This window comes from Lepidochelys kempii, chromosome 17 (genome assembly GCF_965140265.1).
Source record: "Lepidochelys kempii isolate rLepKem1 chromosome 17, rLepKem1.hap2, whole genome shotgun sequence".
NCBI classification, from domain to species: Eukaryota; Metazoa; Chordata; order Testudines; family Cheloniidae; genus Lepidochelys; species Lepidochelys kempii.
Window position 1 is genome coordinate 27,870,994 of NC_133272.1, and position 17,791 is coordinate 27,888,784.

Consider the following 17,791-nt stretch of genomic DNA (forward strand, 5'->3'; position numbering starts at 1 on the left):
GCACAAAGCCTCTACTCATACAGGTACTACCAATACAAAACCAAACACACACAAATACCTTCTCCTCCAACAGAAGTCCCTCTCAAACTCCCCTGTTTACAGCTCAGTTTGCTAGCTCCTGTTCCGCTGCAGCTGTCTGTGCCCCTGCCTGACTGGCTGCTCCCTTTATAGGACCCGTAGTCAGTGAAGCCCCGCCCCCTAATCAGGGCTCAGCTTTTCTCCCAGCACAAAGCCCCTACACATACAGATACTACCAATACAAAACCAAACACACACAAATGCCTTCTCCTCCAACAGAAGTCCCACTCAGACTCCCCTGTTTACAGTTCTGTTTGCTAGCTCCTGTGCCGCTGCCTGACTGGCTGCTACCTTTATAGGAACCCTAGTCAGTGAAGCCCCGCCCCCTAATCAGGGCTCAGCTTCTCTCCCAGCACAAAGCCCCTCCAAGCCTCTACACATACAGATACTACCAATACAATACCAAACACACACACAAATACCTTCTCCTCCAACAGAAGTCCCACTCAAACTCCCCTGTTTACAGCTCTGTTTGCTAGCTCCTGTTCCGCTGCAGCTGTCTGTGTTGCTGCCTGACTGGCTGCTCCCTTTATAGGACCCCTCGTCAGTGCAGCCCCGCCCCCTAATCAGGGCTCAGCTTCTCTCCCAGCACAAGGCCCCTACACATACAGATACTACCAATACAAAACCAAACACACACAAGTACCTTCTCCTCCAACAGAACTCCCTCTCTAACTCCCCTGTTTACAGCTCAGTTTGCTAGCTCCTGTTCCACTGCAGCTGTCTGTGCCCCTGCCTGACTGGCTGCTCCCTTTATAGGACCCGTAGTCAGTGAAGCCCCGCCCCCTAATCAGGGCTCAGCTTTTCTCCCAGCACAAAGCCCCTACACATACAGATACTACCAATACAAAACCAAACACACACAAATACCTTCTCCTCCAACAGAAGTCCCACTCAAACTCCCCTGTTTACAGCTCTGTTTGCTAGCTCCTGTGCCGCTGCCTGAGTGGCTGCTTCCTTTATAGGAACCCTAGTCAGTGAAGCCCCGGCCCCTAATCAGGGCTCAGCTTCTCTCCCAGCACAAAGCCCCTCCAAGACTCTACACATACAGATACTACCAATACAAAACCAAACACACACAAATACCTTCTCCTCCAACAGAACTCCCTCTCAAACTCCCCTGTTTACAGCTCAGTTTTGTAGCTCCTGTTCCGCTGCAGCTGTCTGTGCCCCTGCCTGACTGGCTGCTCCCTTTATAGGACCCCTAGTCAGTGAAGCCCCGCCCCCTAATCAGGGCTCAGCTTCGCTCCCAGCACAAAGCCCCTCCAAGCCTCTACACATACAGATACTACCAATACAATACCAAACACACACACAAATACCTTCTCCTCCAACAGAAGTCCCACTCAAACTCCCCTGTTTACAGCTCTGTTTGCTAGCTCCTGTGCTGCTGCCTGACTGGCTGCTACCTTTATAGGACCCCAAGTCAGTGAAGCCCCGCCCCCTAATCAGGGCTCAGCTTCGCTCCGAGCACAAAGCCCCTCCAAGCCTATACACATACAGATACCACCAATACAAAACCAAACACACACAGAAATACCTTCTCTTCCAACAGAACTCCCACTCAAACTCCCCTGTTTACAGCTCTGTTTGCTATCTCCTGTACCGCTGCAGCTGTCTGTGTCGCTGCCTGACTGTCTGCTCCCTTTATAGGACCCCTCGTCAGTGAAGCCCCGCCCCCTAATCAGGGCTCAGCTTCTCTCGCAGCACAAAGCCCCTACACATACAGATACCACAAATACAAAACCAAACACACACAAATACCTTCTCCTCCAACAGAACTCCCAATCAAACTCCCCTGTTTACAGCTCTGTTTGCTAGCTCCTGTGCCGCTGCAGGTGTCCGTGCCGCCGCCTGACTGGCTGCTCCCTTTATAGGACCCCTAGTCAGTGAAGCCCCGCCCCCTAATCAGGGCTCAGCTTCTCTCCCAGCACAAAGCCCCTACACATACAGATGCTACTAATACAAAACCAAACACACACACAAATGCCTTCTCCTCCAACAGAACTCCCACTCAGACTCCCCTGTTTACAGCTCTGTTTGCTAGCTCCTGTGCCGCTGCCTGACTGGCTGCTACCTTTATAGGACCCCTAGTCAGTGAAGCCCCGCCCCCTAATCAGGGCTCAGATTCTCTCCCAGCACAAAGCCTCTACTCATACAGGTACTACCAATACAAAACCAAACACACACAAATACCTTCTCCTCCAACAGAAGTCCCTCTCAAACTCCCCTGTTTACAGCTCAGTTTGCTAGCTCCTGTTCCGCTGCAGCTGTCTGTGCCCCTGCCTGACTGGCTGCTCCCTTTATAGGACCCGTAGTCAGTGAAGCCCCGCCCCCTAATCAGGGCTCAGCTTTTCTCCCAGCACAAAGCCCCTACACATACAGATACTACCAATACAAAACCAAACACACACAAATGCCTTCTCCTCCAACAGAAGTCCCACTCAGACTCCCCTGTTTACAGTTCTGTTTGCTAGCTCCTGTGCCGCTGCCTGACTGGCTGCTACCTTTATAGGAACCCTAGTCAGTGAAGCCCCGCCCCCTGATCAGGGCTCAGCTTCTCTCCCAGCACAAAGCCCCTCCAAGCCTCTACACATACAGATACCAACAATACAAAACCAAACACACACACAAATACCTTCTCCTCCAACAGAACTCCCACTCAAACTCCCCTGTTTACAGCACTGTTTGCTAGCTGCTGTGCCGCTGCCTGACTGGCTGCTACCTTTATAGGACGCCTAGTCAGTGAAGCCCCGCCCCCTTATCAGGGCTCAGCTTCTCTCCCAGCACAAAGTCTCTACACATACAGATACTACCAATACAAAACCAAACACACACAAACACCTTCTCCTCCAACAGAAGTCCCACTCAAACTCCCCTGTTTACAGCTCTGTTTGCTAGCTCCTGTTCCGCTGCAGCTGTCTGTGTTGCTGCCTGACTGGCTGCTCCCTTTATAGGACCCCTCGTCAGTGCAGCCCCGCCCCCTAATCAGGGCTCAGCTTTTCTCCCAGCACAAAGCCCCTACACATACAGATACTACCAATACAAAACCAAACACACACAAGTACCTTCTCCTCCAACAGAACTCCCTCTCTAACTCCCCTGTTTACAGCTCTGTTTGCTAGCTCCTGTGCCGCTGCCTGAGTGGCTGCTTCCTTTATAGGAACCCTAGTCAGTGAAGCCCCGGCCCCTAATCAGGGCTCAGCTTCTCTCCCAGCACAAAGCCCCTCCAAGCCTCTACACATACAGATACTACCAATACAATACCAAACACACACACAAATACCTTCTCCTCCAACAGAAGTCCCACTCAAACTCCCCTGTTTACAGCTCTGTTTGCTAGCTCCTGTTCCGCTGCAGCTGTCTGTGTTGCTGCCTGACTGGCTGCTCCCTTTATAGGACCCCTCGTCAGTGCAGCCCCGCCCCCTAATCAGGGCTCAGCTTCTCTCCCAGCACAAGGCCCCTACACATACAGATACTACCAATACAAAACCAAACACACACAAACACCTTCTCCTCCAACAGAACTCCCACTCATACTCCCCTGTTTAGAGCTCTGTTTGCTAGCTCCTGTGCCGCTGCCTGACTGGCTGCTATCTTTCTAGGACCCCTAGTCAGTGAAGCCCCGCCCCCTAATCAGGGCTCAGCTTTTCTCCCAGCACAAAGACCCTACACATACAGATACTACCAATACAAAACCAAACACACACAAATACCTTCTCTTCCAACAGAACTCCCACTCAAACTCCCGTTTACAGCTCTGTTTGCTAGCTCCTGTACCGCTGCAGCTGTCTGTGTCGCTGCCTGACTGTCTGCTACCTTTATAGGACCCCTAGTCAGTGAAGCCCCGCCCCCTAATCAGGGCTCAGATTCTCTCCCAGCACAAAGCCTCTACTCATACAGATACTACCAATACAAAACCAAACACACACAAGTACCTTCTCCTCCAACAGAACTCCCTCTCTAACTCCCCTGTTGACAGCTCAGTTTGCTAGCTCCTGTTCCGCTGCAGCTGTCTGTGCCCCTGCCTGACTGGCTGCTCCCTTTATAGGACCCGTAGTCAGTGAAGCCCCGCCCCCTAATCAGGGCTCAGCTTTTCTCCCAGCACAAAGCCCCTACACATACAGATACTACCAATACAAAACCAAACACACACAAATACCTTCTCCTCCAACAGAAGTCCCACTCAAACTCCCCTGTTTACAGCTCTGTTTGCTAGCTCCTGTGCCGCTGCCTGAGTGGCTGCTTCCTCTATAGGAACCCTAGTCAGTGAAGCCCCGGCCCCTAATCAGGGCTCAGCCTCTCTCCCAGCACAAAGCCCCTCCAAGACTCTACACATACAGATACTACCAATACAAAACCAAACACACACAAATACCTTCTCCTCCAACAGAACTCCCTCTCAAACTCCCCTGTTTACAGCTCAGTTTTGTAGCTCCTGTTCCGCTGCAGATGTCTGTGCCCCTGCCTGACTGGCTGCTCCCTTTATAGGACCCCTAGTCAGTGAAGCCCCGGCCCCTAATCAGGGCTCAGCTTCGCTCCCAGCACAAAGCCCCTCCAAGCCTCTACACATACAGATACTACCAATACAATACCAAACACACACACAAATACCTTCTCCTCCAACAGAAGTCCCACTCAAACTCCCCTGTTTACAGCTCTGTTTGCTAGCTCCTGTGCTGGTGCCTGACTGGCTGCTACCTTTATAGGACCCCAAGTCAGTGAAGCCCCGCCCCCTAATCAGGGCTCAGCTTCGCTCCGAGCACAAAGCCCCTCCAAGCCTATACACATACAGATACCACCAATACAAAACCAAACACACACAGAAATACCTTCTCCTCCAACAGAACTCCCACTCAAACTCCCCTGTTTACAGCTCTGTTTGCTAGCTCCTGTACCGCTGCAGCTGTCTGTGTCGCTGCCTGACTGTCTGCTCCCTTTATAGGACCCCTCGTCAGTGAAGCCCCGCCCCCTAATCAGGGCTCAGCTTCTCTCCCAGCACAAAGCCCCTCCAAGCCTCTACACATACAGATACCAACAATACAAAACCAAACACACACACAAATACCTTCTCCTCCAACAGAACTCCCACTCAAACTCCCCTGTTTACAGCTCTGTTTGCTAGCTCCTGTACCGCTGCAGCTGTCTGTGCAGCTGCCTGACTGGCTGCTCCCTTTATAGGACCCCTAGTCAGTGAAGCCCCGCCCCCTAATCAGGGCTCAGCTTCTCTCGCAGCACAAAGCCCCTACACATACAGATACCACAAATACAAAACCAAACACACACAAATACCTTCTCCTCCAACAGAACTCCCAATCAAACTCCCCTGTTTACAGCTCTGTTTGCTAGCTCCTGTGCCGCTGCAGGTGTCCGTGCCGCCGCCTGACTGGCTGCTCCCTTTATAGGACCCCTAGTCAGTGAAGCCCCGCCCCCTAATCAGGGCTCAGCTTCTCTCCCAGCACAAAGCCCCTACACATACAGATGCTACTAATACAAAACCAAACACACACACAAATGCCTTCTCCTCCAACAGAACTCCCACTCAGACTCCCCTGTTTACAGCTCTGTTTGCTAGCTCCTGTGCCGCTGCCTGACTGGCTGCTACCTTTATAGGACCCCTAGTCAGTGAAGCCCCGCCCCCTAATCAGGGCTCAGATTCTCTCCCAGCACAAAGCCTCTACTCATACAGGTACTACCAATACAAAACCAAACACACACAAATACCTTCTCCTCCAACAGAAGTCCCTCTCAAACTCCCCTGTTTACAGCTCAGTTTGCTAGCTCCTGTTCCGCTGCAGCTGTCTGTGCCCCTGCCTGACTGGCTGCTCCCTTTATAGGACCCGTAGTCAGTGAAGCCCCGCCCCCTAATCAGGGCTCAGCTTTTCTCCCAGCACAAAGCCCCTACACATACAGATACTACCAATACAAAACCAAACACACACAAATGCCTTCTCCTCCAACAGAAGTCCCACTCAGACTCCCCTGTTTACAGTTCTGTTTGCTAGCTCCTGTGCCGCTGCCTGACTGGCTGCTACCTTTATAGGAACCCTAGTCAGTGAAGCCCCGCCCCCTAATCAGGGCTCAGCTTCTCTCCCAGCACAAAGCCCCTCCAAGCCTCTACACATACAGATACTACCAATACAATACCAAACACACACACAAATACCTTCTCCTCCAACAGAAGTCCCACTCAAACTCCCCTGTTTACAGCTCTGTTTGCTAGCTCCTGTTCCGCTGCAGCTGTCTGTGTTGCTGCCTGACTGGCTGCTCCCTTTATAGGACCCCTCGTCAGTGCAGCCCCGCCCCCTAATCAGGGCTCAGCTTCTCTCCCAGCACAAGGCCCCTACACATACAGATACTACCAATACAAAACCAAACACACACAAGTACCTTCTCCTCCAACAGAACTCCCTCTCTAACTCCCCTGTTTACAGCTCAGTTTGCTAGCTCCTGTTCCACTGCAGCTGTCTGTGCCCCTGCCTGACTGGCTGCTCCCTTTATAGGACCCGTAGTCAGTGAAGCCCCGCCCCCTAATCAGGGCTCAGCTTTTCTCCCAGCACAAAGCCCCTACACATACAGATACTACCAATACAAAACCAAACACACACAAATACCTTCTCCTCCAACAGAAGTCCCACTCAAACTCCCCTGTTTACAGCTCTGTTTGCTAGCTCCTGTGCCGCTGCCTGAGTGGCTGCTTCCTTTATAGGAACCCTAGTCAGTGAAGCCCCGGCCCCTAATCAGGGCTCAGCTTCTCTCCCAGCACAAAGCCCCTCCAAGACTCTACACATACAGATACTACCAATACAAAACCAAACACACACAAATACCTTCTCCTCCAACAGAACTCCCTCTCAAACTCCCCTGTTTACAGCTCAGTTTTGTAGCTCCTGTTCCGCTGCAGCTGTCTGTGCCCCTGCCTGACTGGCTGCTCCCTTTATAGGACCCCTAGTCAGTGAAGCCCCGCCCCCTAATCAGGGCTCAGCTTCGCTCCCAGCACAAAGCCCCTCCAAGCCTCTACACATACAGATACTACCAATACAATACCAAACACACACACAAATACCTTCTCCTCCAACAGAAGTCCCACTCAAACTCCCCTGTTTACAGCTCTGTTTGCTAGCTCCTGTGCTGCTGCCTGACTGGCTGCTACCTTTATAGGACCCCAAGTCAGTGAAGCCCCGCCCCCTAATCAGGGCTCAGCTTCGCTCCGAGCACAAAGCCCCTCCAAGCCTATACACATACAGATACCACCAATACAAAACCAAACACACACAGAAATACCTTCTCTTCCAACAGAACTCCCACTCAAACTCCCCTGTTTACAGCTCTGTTTGCTAGCTCCTGTACCGCTGCAGCTGTCTGTGTCGCTGCCTGACTGTCTGCTCCCTTTATAGGACCCCTCGTCAGTGAAGCCCCGCCCCCTAATCAGGGCTCAGCTTCTCTCCCAGCACAAAGCCCCTCCAAGCCTCTACACATACAGATACCAACAATACAAAACCAAACACACACACAAATACCTTCTCCTCCAACAGAACTCCCACTCAAACTCCCCTGTTTACAGCTCTGTTTGCTAGCTCCTGTACCGCTGCAGCTGTCTGTGCAGCTGCCTGACTGGCTGCTCCCTTTATAGGACCCCTAGTCAGTGAAGCCCCGCCCCCTAATCAGGGCTCAGCTTCTCTCCCAGCACAAAGCCCCTCCAAGCCTCTACACATACAGATACCAACAATACAAAACCAAACACACACACAAATACCTTCTCCTCCAACAGAACTCCCACTCAAACTCCCCTGTTTACAGCTCTGTTTGCTAGCTCCTGTGCCGCTGCAGGTGTCCGTGCCGCCGCCTGACTGGCTGCTCCCTTTATAGGACCCCTAGTCAGTGAAGCCCCGCCCCCTAATCAGGGCTCAGCTTCTCTCCCAGCACAAAGCCCCTACACATACAGATGCTACTAATACAAAACCAAACACACACACAAATGCCTTCTCCTCCAACAGAACTCCCACTCAGACTCCCCTGTTTACAGCTCTGTTTGCTAGCTCCTGTGCCGCTGCCTGACTGGCTGCTACCTTTATAGGACCCCTAGTCAGTGAAGCCCCGCCCCCTAATCAGGGCTCAGATTCTCTCCCAGCACAAAGCCTCTACTCATACAGATACTACCAATACAAAACCAAACACACACAAATACCTTCTCTTCCAACAGAAGTCCCACTCAGACTCCCCTGTTTACAGTTCTGTTTGCTAGCTCCTGTGCCGCTGCCTGACTGGCTGCTACCTTTATAGGAACCCTAGTCAGTGAAGCCCCGCCCCCTAATCAGGGCTCAGCTTCTCTCCCAGCACAAAGCCCCTCCAAGCCTCTACACATACAGATACTACCAATACAAAACCAAACACACACAAATACCTTCTCCTCCAACAGAAGTCCCACTCAAACTCCCCTGTTTACAGCTCTGTTTGCTAGCTCCTGTGCCGCTGCCTGACTGGCTGCTACCTTTATAGGACCCCTAGTCAGTGAAGCCCCGCCCCCTAATCAGGGCTCAGCTTCGCTCCCAGCACAAACCCCCTCCAAGCCTCTACTCATACAGATACTACCAATACAATACCAAACACACACACAAATACCTTCTCCTCCAACAGAAGTCCCACTCAAACTCCCCTGTTTACAGCTCTGTTTGCTAGCTCCTGTTCCGCTGCAGCTGTCTGTGTTGCTGCCTGACTGGCTGCTCCCTTTATAGGACCCCTCGTCAGTGCAGCCCCGCCCCCTAATCAGGGCTCAGCTTCTCTCCCAGCACAAGGCCCCTACACATACAGATACTACCAATACAAAACCAAACACACACAAGTACCTTCTCCTCCAACAGAACTCCCTCTCAAACTCCCCTGTTTACAGCTCAGTTTTGTAGCTCCTGTTCCGCTGCAGCTGTCTGTGCCCCTGCCTGACTGGCTGCTCCCTTTATAGGACCCCTAGTCAGTGAAGCCCCGCCCCCTAATCAGGGCTCAGCTTCGCTCCCAGCACAAAGCCCCTCCAAGCCTCTACACATACAGATACTACCAATACAATACCAAACACACACACAAATACCTTCTCCTCCAACAGAAGTCCCACTCAAACTCCCCTGTTTACAGCTCTGTTTGCTAGCTCCTGTACCGCTGCAGCTGTCTGTGTCGCTGCCTGACTGTCTGCTCCCTTTATAGGACCCCTCGTCAGTGAAGCCCCGCCCCCTAATCAGGGCTCAGCTTCTCTCCCAGCACAAAGCCCCTCCAAGCCGATACACATACAGATACCACCAATACAAAACCAAACACACACAGAAATACCTTCTCTTCCAACAGAACTCCCACTCAAACTCCCCTGTTTACAGCTCTGTTTGCTAGCTCCTGTTCCGCTGCAGCTGTCTGTGCCCCTGCCTGACTGGCTGCTCCCTTTATAGGACCCGTAGTCAGTGAAGCCCCGCCCCCTAATCAGGGCTCAGCTTTTCTCCCAGCACAAAGCCCCTACACATACAGATACTACCAATACAAAACCAAACACACACAAATGCCTTCTCCTCCAACAGAAGTCCCACTCAGACTCCCCTGTTTACAGTTCTGTTTGCTAGCTCCTGTGCCGCTGCCTGACTGGCTGCTACCTTTATAGGAACCCTAGTCAGTGAAGCCCCGCCCCCTGATCAGGGCTCAGCTTCTCTCCCAGCACAAAGCCCCTCCAAGCCTCTACACATACAGATACCAACAATACAAAACCAAACACACACACAAATACCTTCTCCTCCAACAGAACTCCCACTCAAACTCCCCTGTTTACAGCACTGTTTGCTAGCTGCTGTGCCGCTGCCTGACTGGCTGCTACCTTTATAGGACGCCTAGTCAGTGAAGCCCCGCCCCCTTATCAGGGCTCAGCTTCTCTCCCAGCACAAAGTCTCTACACATACAGATACTACCAATACAAAACCAAACACACACAAACACCTTCTCCTCCAACAGAACTCCCACTCAAACTCCCCTGTTTACAGCTCTGTTTGCTAGCTCCTGTGCCGCTGCCTGACTGGCTGCTACCTTTATAGGACCCCTAGTCAGTGAAGCCCCGCCCCCTAATCAGGGCTCAGCTTCGCTCCCAGCACAAAGCCCCTCCGAGCCTCTACTCATACAGATACTACCAATACAATACCAAACACACACACAAATACCTTCTCCTCCAACAGAAGTCCCACTCAAACTCCCCTGTTTACAGCTCTGTTTGCTAGCTCCTGTTCCGCTGCAGCTGTCTGTGTTGCTGCCTGACTGGCTGCTCCCTTTATAGGACCCCTCGTCAGTGCAGCCCCGCCCCCTAATCAGGGCTCAGCTTTTCTCCCAGCACAAAGCCCCTACACATACAGATACTACCAATACAAAACCAAACACACACAAGTACCTTCTCCTCCAACAGAACTCCCTCTCTAACTCCCCTGTTTACAGCTCTGTTTGCTAGCTCCTGTGCCGCTGCCTGAGTGGCTGCTTCCTTTATAGGAACCCTAGTCAGTGAAGCCCCGGCCCCTAATCAGGGCTCAGCTTCTCTCCCAGCACAAAGCCCCTCCAAGACTCTACACATACAGATACTACCAATACAAAACGAAACACACACAAATACCTTCTCCTCCAACAGAACTCCCTCTCAAACTCCCCTGTTTACAGCTCAGTTTTGTAGCTCCTGTTCCGCTGCAGCTGTCTGTGCCCCTGCCTGACTGGCTGCTCCCTTTATAGGACCCCTAGTCAGTGAAGCCCCGCCCCCTAATCAGGGCTCAGCTTCGCTCCCAGCACAAAGCCCCTCCAAGCCTCTACACATACAGATACTACCAATACAATACCAAACACACACACAAATACCTTCTCCTCCAACAGAAGTCCCACTCAAACTCCCCTGTTTACAGCTCTGTTTGCTAGCTCCTGTTCCGCTGCAGCTGTCTGTGTTGCTGCCTGACTGGCTGCTCCCTTTATAGGACCCCTCGTCAGTGCAGCCCCGCCCCCTAATCAGGGCTCAGCTTCTCTCCCAGCACAAGGCCCCTACACATACAGATACTACCAATACAAAACCAAACACACACAAACACCTTCTCCTCCAACAGAACTCCCACTCATACTCCCCTGTTTAGAGCTCTGTTTGCTAGCTCCTGTGCCGCTGCCTGACTGGCTGCTATCTTTCTAGGACCCCTAGTCAGTGAAGCCCCGCCCCCTAATCAGGGCTCAGCTTTTCTCCCAGCACAAAGACCCTACACATACAGATACTACCAATACAAAACCAAACACACACAAATACCTTCTCTTCCAACAGAACTCCCACTCAAACTCCCGTTTACAGCTCTGTTTGCTAGCTCCTGTACCGCTGCAGCTGTCTGTGTCGCTGCCTGACTGTCTGCTACCTTTATAGGACCCCTAGTCAGTGAAGCCCCGCCCCCTAATCAGGGCTCAGATTCTCTCCCAGCACAAAGCCTCTACTCATACAGATACTACCAATACAAAACCAAACACACACAAGTACCTTCTCCTCCAACAGAACTCCCTCTCTAACTCCCCTGTTGACAGCTCAGTTTGCTAGCTCCTGTTCCGCTGCAGCTGTCTGTGCCCCTGCCTGACTGGCTGCTCCCTTTATAGGACCCGTAGTCAGTGAAGCCCCGCCCCCTAATCAGGGCTCAGCTTTTCTCCCAGCACAAAGCCCCTACACATACAGATACTACCAATACAAAACCAAACACACACAAATACCTTCTCCTCCAACAGAAGTCCCACTCAAACTCCCCTGTTTACAGCTCTGTTTGCTAGCTCCTGTGCCGCTGCGTGAGTGGCTGCTTCCTCTATAGGAACCCTAGTCAGTGAAGCCCCGGCCCCTAATCAGGGCTCAGCCTCTCTCCCAGCACAAAGCCCCTCCAAGACTCTACACATACAGATACTACCAATACAAAACCAAACACACACAAATACCTTCTCCTCCAACAGAACTCCCTCTCAAACTCCCCTGTTTACAGCTCAGTTTTGTAGCTCCTGTTCCGCTGCAGATGTCTGTGCCCCTGCCTGACTGGCTGCTCCCTTTATAGGACCCCTAGTCAGTGAAGCCCCGGCCCCTAATCAGGGCTCAGCTTCGCTCCCAGCACAAAGCCCCTCCAAGCCTCTACACATACAGATACTACCAATACAATACCAAACACACACACAAATACCTTCTCCTCCAACAGAAGTCCCACTCAAACTCCCCTGTTTACAGCTCTGTTTGCTAGCTCCTGTGCTGGTGCCTGACTGGCTGCTACCTTTATAGGACCCCAAGTCAGTGAAGCCCCGCCCCCTAATCAGGGCTCAGCTTCGCTCCGAGCACAAAGCCCCTCCAAGCCTATACACATACAGATACCACCAATACAAAACCAAACACACACAGAAATACCTTCTCCTCCAACAGAACTCCCACTCAAACTCCCCTGTTTACAGCTCTGTTTGCTAGCTCCTGTACCGCTGCAGCTGTCTGTGTCGCTGCCTGACTGTCTGCTCCCTTTATAGGACCCCTCGTCAGTGAAGCCCCGCCCCCTAATCAGGGCTCAGCTTCTCTCCCAGCACAAAGCCCCTCCAAGCCTCTACACATACAGATACCAACAATACAAAACCAAACACACACACAAATACCTTCTCCTCCAACAGAACTCCCACTCAAACTCCCCTGTTTACAGCTCTGTTTGCTAGCTCCTGTACCGCTGCAGCTGTCTGTGCAGCTGCCTGACTGGCTGCTCCCTTTATAGGACCCCTAGTCAGTGAAGCCCCGCCCCCTAATCAGGGCTCAGCTTCTCTCGCAGCACAAAGCCCCTACACATACAGATACCACAAATACAAAACCAAACACACACAAATACCTTCTCCTCCAACAGAACTCCCAATCAAACTCCCCTGTTTACAGCTCTGTTTGCTAGCTCCTGTGCCGCTGCAGGTGTCCGTGCCGCCGCCTGACTGGCTGCTCCCTTTATAGGACCCCTAGTCAGTGAAGCCCCGCCCCCTAATCAGGGCTCAGCTTCTCTCCCAGCACAAAGCCCCTACACATACAGATGCTACTAATACAAAACCAAACACACACACAAATGCCTTCTCCTCCAACAGAACTCCCACTCAGACTCCCCTGTTTACAGCTCTGTTTGCTAGCTCCTGTGCCGCTGCCTGACTGGCTGCTACCTTTATAGGACCCCTAGTCAGTGAAGCCCCGCCCCCTAATCAGGGCTCAGATTCTCTCCCAGCACAAAGCCTCTACTCATACAGGTACTACCAATACAAAACCAAACACACACAAATACCTTCTCCTCCAACAGAAGTCCCTCTCAAACTCCCCTGTTTACAGCTCAGTTTGCTAGCTCCTGTTCCGCTGCAGCTGTCTGTGCCCCTGCCTGACTGGCTGCTCCCTTTATAGGACCCGTAGTCAGTGAAGCCCCGCCCCCTAATCAGGGCTCAGCTTTTCTCCCAGCACAAAGCCCCTACACATACAGATACTACCAATACAAAACCAAACACACACAAATGCCTTCTCCTCCAACAGAAGTCCCACTCAGACTCCCCTGTTTACAGTTCTGTTTGCTAGCTCCTGTGCCGCTGCCTGACTGGCTGCTACCTTTATAGGAACCCTAGTCAGTGAAGCCCCGCCCCCTAATCAGGGCTCAGCTTCTCTCCCAGCACAAAGCCCCTCCAAGCCTCTACACATACAGATACTACCAATACAATACCAAACACACACACAAATACCTTCTCCTCCAACAGAAGTCCCACTCAAACTCCCCTGTTTACAGCTCTGTTTGCTAGCTCCTGTTCCGCTGCAGCTGTCTGTGTTGCTGCCTGACTGGCTGCTCCCTTTATAGGACCCCTCGTCAGTGCAGCCCCGCCCCCTAATCAGGGCTCAGCTTCTCTCCCAGCACAAGGCCCCTACACATACAGATACTACCAATACAAAACCAAACACACACAAGTACCTTCTCCTCCAACAGAACTCCCTCTCTAACTCCCCTGTTTACAGCTCAGTTTGCTAGCTCCTGTTCCACTGCAGCTGTCTGTGCCCCTGCCTGACTGGCTGCTCCCTTTATAGGACCCGTAGTCAGTGAAGCCCCGCCCCCTAATCAGGGCTCAGCTTTTCTCCCAGCACAAAGCCCCTACACATACAGATACTACCAATACAAAACCAAACACACACAAATACCTTCTCCTCCAACAGAAGTCCCACTCAAACTCCCCTGTTTACAGCTCTGTTTGCTAGCTCCTGTGCCGCTGCCTGAGTGGCTGCTTCCTTTATAGGAACCCTAGTCAGTGAAGCCCCGGCCCCTAATCAGGGCTCAGCTTCTCTCCCAGCACAAAGCCCCTCCAAGACTCTACACATACAGATACTACCAATACAAAACCAAACACACACAAATACCTTCTCCTCCAACAGAACTCCCTCTCAAACTCCCCTGTTTACAGCTCAGTTTTGTAGCTCCTGTTCCGCTGCAGCTGTCTGTGCCCCTGCCTGACTGGCTGCTCCCTTTATAGGACCCCTAGTCAGTGAAGCCCCGCCCCCTAATCAGGGCTCAGCTTCGCTCCCAGCACAAAGCCCCTCCAAGCCTCTACACATACAGATACTACCAATACAATACCAAACACACACACAAATACCTTCTCCTCCAACAGAAGTCCCACTCAAACTCCCCTGTTTACAGCTCTGTTTGCTAGCTCCTGTGCTGCTGCCTGACTGGCTGCTACCTTTATAGGACCCCAAGTCAGTGAAGCCCCGCCCCCTAATCAGGGCTCAGCTTCGCTCCGAGCACAAAGCCCCTCCAAGCCTATACACATACAGATACCACCAATACAAAACCAAACACACACAGAAATACCTTCTCTTCCAACAGAACTCCCACTCAAACTCCCCTGTTTACAGCTCTGTTTGCTAGCTCCTGTACCGCTGCAGCTGTCTGTGTCGCTGCCTGACTGTCTGCTCCCTTTATAGGACCCCTCGTCAGTGAAGCCCCGCCCCCTAATCAGGGCTCAGCTTCTCTCGCAGCACAAAGCCCCTACACATACAGATACCACAAATACAAAACCAAACACACACAAATACCTTCTCCTCCAACAGAACTCCCAATCAAACTCCCCTGTTTACAGCTCTGTTTGCTAGCTCCTGTGCCGCTGCAGGTGTCCGTGCCGCCGCCTGACTGGCTGCTCCCTTTATAGGACCCCTAGTCAGTGAAGCCCCGCCCCCTAATCAGGGCTCAGCTTCTCTCCCAGCACAAAGCCCCTACACATACAGATGCTACTAATACAAAACCAAACACACACACAAATGCCTTCTCCTCCAACAGAACTCCCACTCAAACTCCCCTGTTTACAGCTCAGTTTGCTAGCTCCTGTTCCGCTGCAGCTGTCTGTGCCCCTGCCTGACTGGCTGCTCCCTTTATAGGACCCGTAGTCAGTGAAGCCCCGCCCCCTAATCAGGGCTCAGCTTTTCTCCCAGCACAAAGCCCCTACACATACAGATACTACCAATACAAAACCAAACACACACAAATGCCTTCTCCTCCAACAGAAGTCCCACTCAGACTCCCCTGTTTACAGTTCTGTTTGCTAGCTCCTGTGCCGCTGCCTGACTGGCTGCTACCTTTATAGGAACCCTAGTCAGTGAAGCCCCGCCCCCTGATCAGGGCTCAGCTTCTCTCCCAGCACAAAGCCCCTCCAAGCCTCTACACATACAGATACCAACAATACAAAACCAAACACACACACAAATACCTTCTCCTCCAACAGAACTCCCACTCAAACTCCCCTGTTTACAGCACTGTTTGCTAGCTGCTGTGCCGCTGCCTGACTGGCTGCTACCTTTATAGGACGCCTAGTCAGTGAAGCCCCGCCCCCTTATCAGGGCTCAGCTTCTCTCCCAGCACAAAGTCTCTACACATACAGATACTACCAATACAAAACCAAACACACACAAACACCTTCTCCTCCAACAGAAGTCCCACTCAAACTCCCCTGTTTACAGCTCTGTTTGCTAGCTCCTGTTCCGCTGCAGCTGTCTGTGTTGCTGCCTGACTGGCTGCTCCCTTTATAGGACCCCTCGTCAGTGCAGCCCCGCCCCCTAATCAGGGCTCAGCTTTTCTCCCAGCACAAAGCCCCTACACATACAGATACTACCAATACAAAACCAAACACACACAAGTACCTTCTCCTCCAACAGAACTCCCTCTCTAACTCCCCTGTTTACAGCTCTGTTTGCTAGCTCCTGTGCCGCTGCCTGAGTGGCTGCTTCCTTTATAGGAACCCTAGTCAGTGAAGCCCCGGCCCCTAATCAGGGCTCAGCTTCTCTCCCAGCACAAAGCCCCTCCAAGCCTCTACACATACAGATACTACCAATACAATACCAAACACACACACAAATACCTTCTCCTCCAACAGAAGTCCCACTCAAACTCCCCTGTTTACAGCTCTGTTTGCTAGCTCCTGTTCCGCTGCAGCTGTCTGTGTTGCTGCCTGACTGGCTGCTCCCTTTATAGGACCCCTCGTCAGTGCAGCCCCGCCCCCTAATCAGGGCTCAGCTTCTCTCCCAGCACAAGGCCCCTACACATACAGATACTACCAATACAAAACCAAACACACACAAACACCTTCTCCTCCAACAGAACTCCCACTCATACTCCCCTGTTTAGAGCTCTGTTTGCTAGCTCCTGTGCCGCTGCCTGACTGGCTGCTATCTTTCTAGGACCCCTAGTCAGTGAAGCCCCGCCCCCTAATCAGGGCTCAGCTTTTCTCCCAGCACAAAGACCCTACACATACAGATACTACCAATACAAAACCAAACACACACAAATACCTTCTCTTCCAACAGAACTCCCACTCAAACTCCCGTTTACAGCTCTGTTTGCTAGCTCCTGTACCGCTGCAGCTGTCTGTGTCGCTGCCTGACTGTCTGCTACCTTTATAGGACCCCTAGTCAGTGAAGCCCCGCCCCCTAATCAGGGCTCAGATTCTCTCCCAGCACAAAGCCTCTACTCATACAGATACTACCAATACAAAACCAAACACACACAAGTACCTTCTCCTCCAACAGAACTCCCTCTCTAACTCCCCTGTTGACAGCTCAGTTTGCTAGCTCCTGTTCCGCTGCAGCTGTCTGTGCCCCTGCCTGACTGGCTGCTCCCTTTATAGGACCCGTAGTCAGTGAAGCCCCGCCCCCTAATCAGGGCTCAGCTTTTCTCCCAGCACAAAGCCCCTACACATACAGATACTACCAATACAAAACCAAACACACACAAATACCTTCTCCTCCAACAGAAGTCCCACTCAAACTCCCCTGTTTACAGCTCTGTTTGCTAGCTCCTGTGCCGCTGCCTGAGTGGCTGCTTCCTCTATAGGAACCCTAGTCAGTGAAGCCCCGGCCCCTAATCAGGGCTCAGCCTCTCTCCCAGCACAAAGCCCCTCCAAGACTCTACACATACAGATACTACCAATACAAAACCAAACACACACAAATACCTTCTCCTCCAACAGAACTCCCTCTCAAACTCCCCTGTTTACAGCTCAGTTTTGTAGCTCCTGTTCCGCTGCAGATGTCTGTGCCCCTGCCTGACTGGCTGCTCCCTTTATAGGACCCCTAGTCAGTGAAGCCCCGGCCCCTAATCAGGGCTCAGCTTCGCTCCCAGCACAAAGCCCCTCCAAGCCTCTACACATACAGATACTACCAATACAATACCAAACA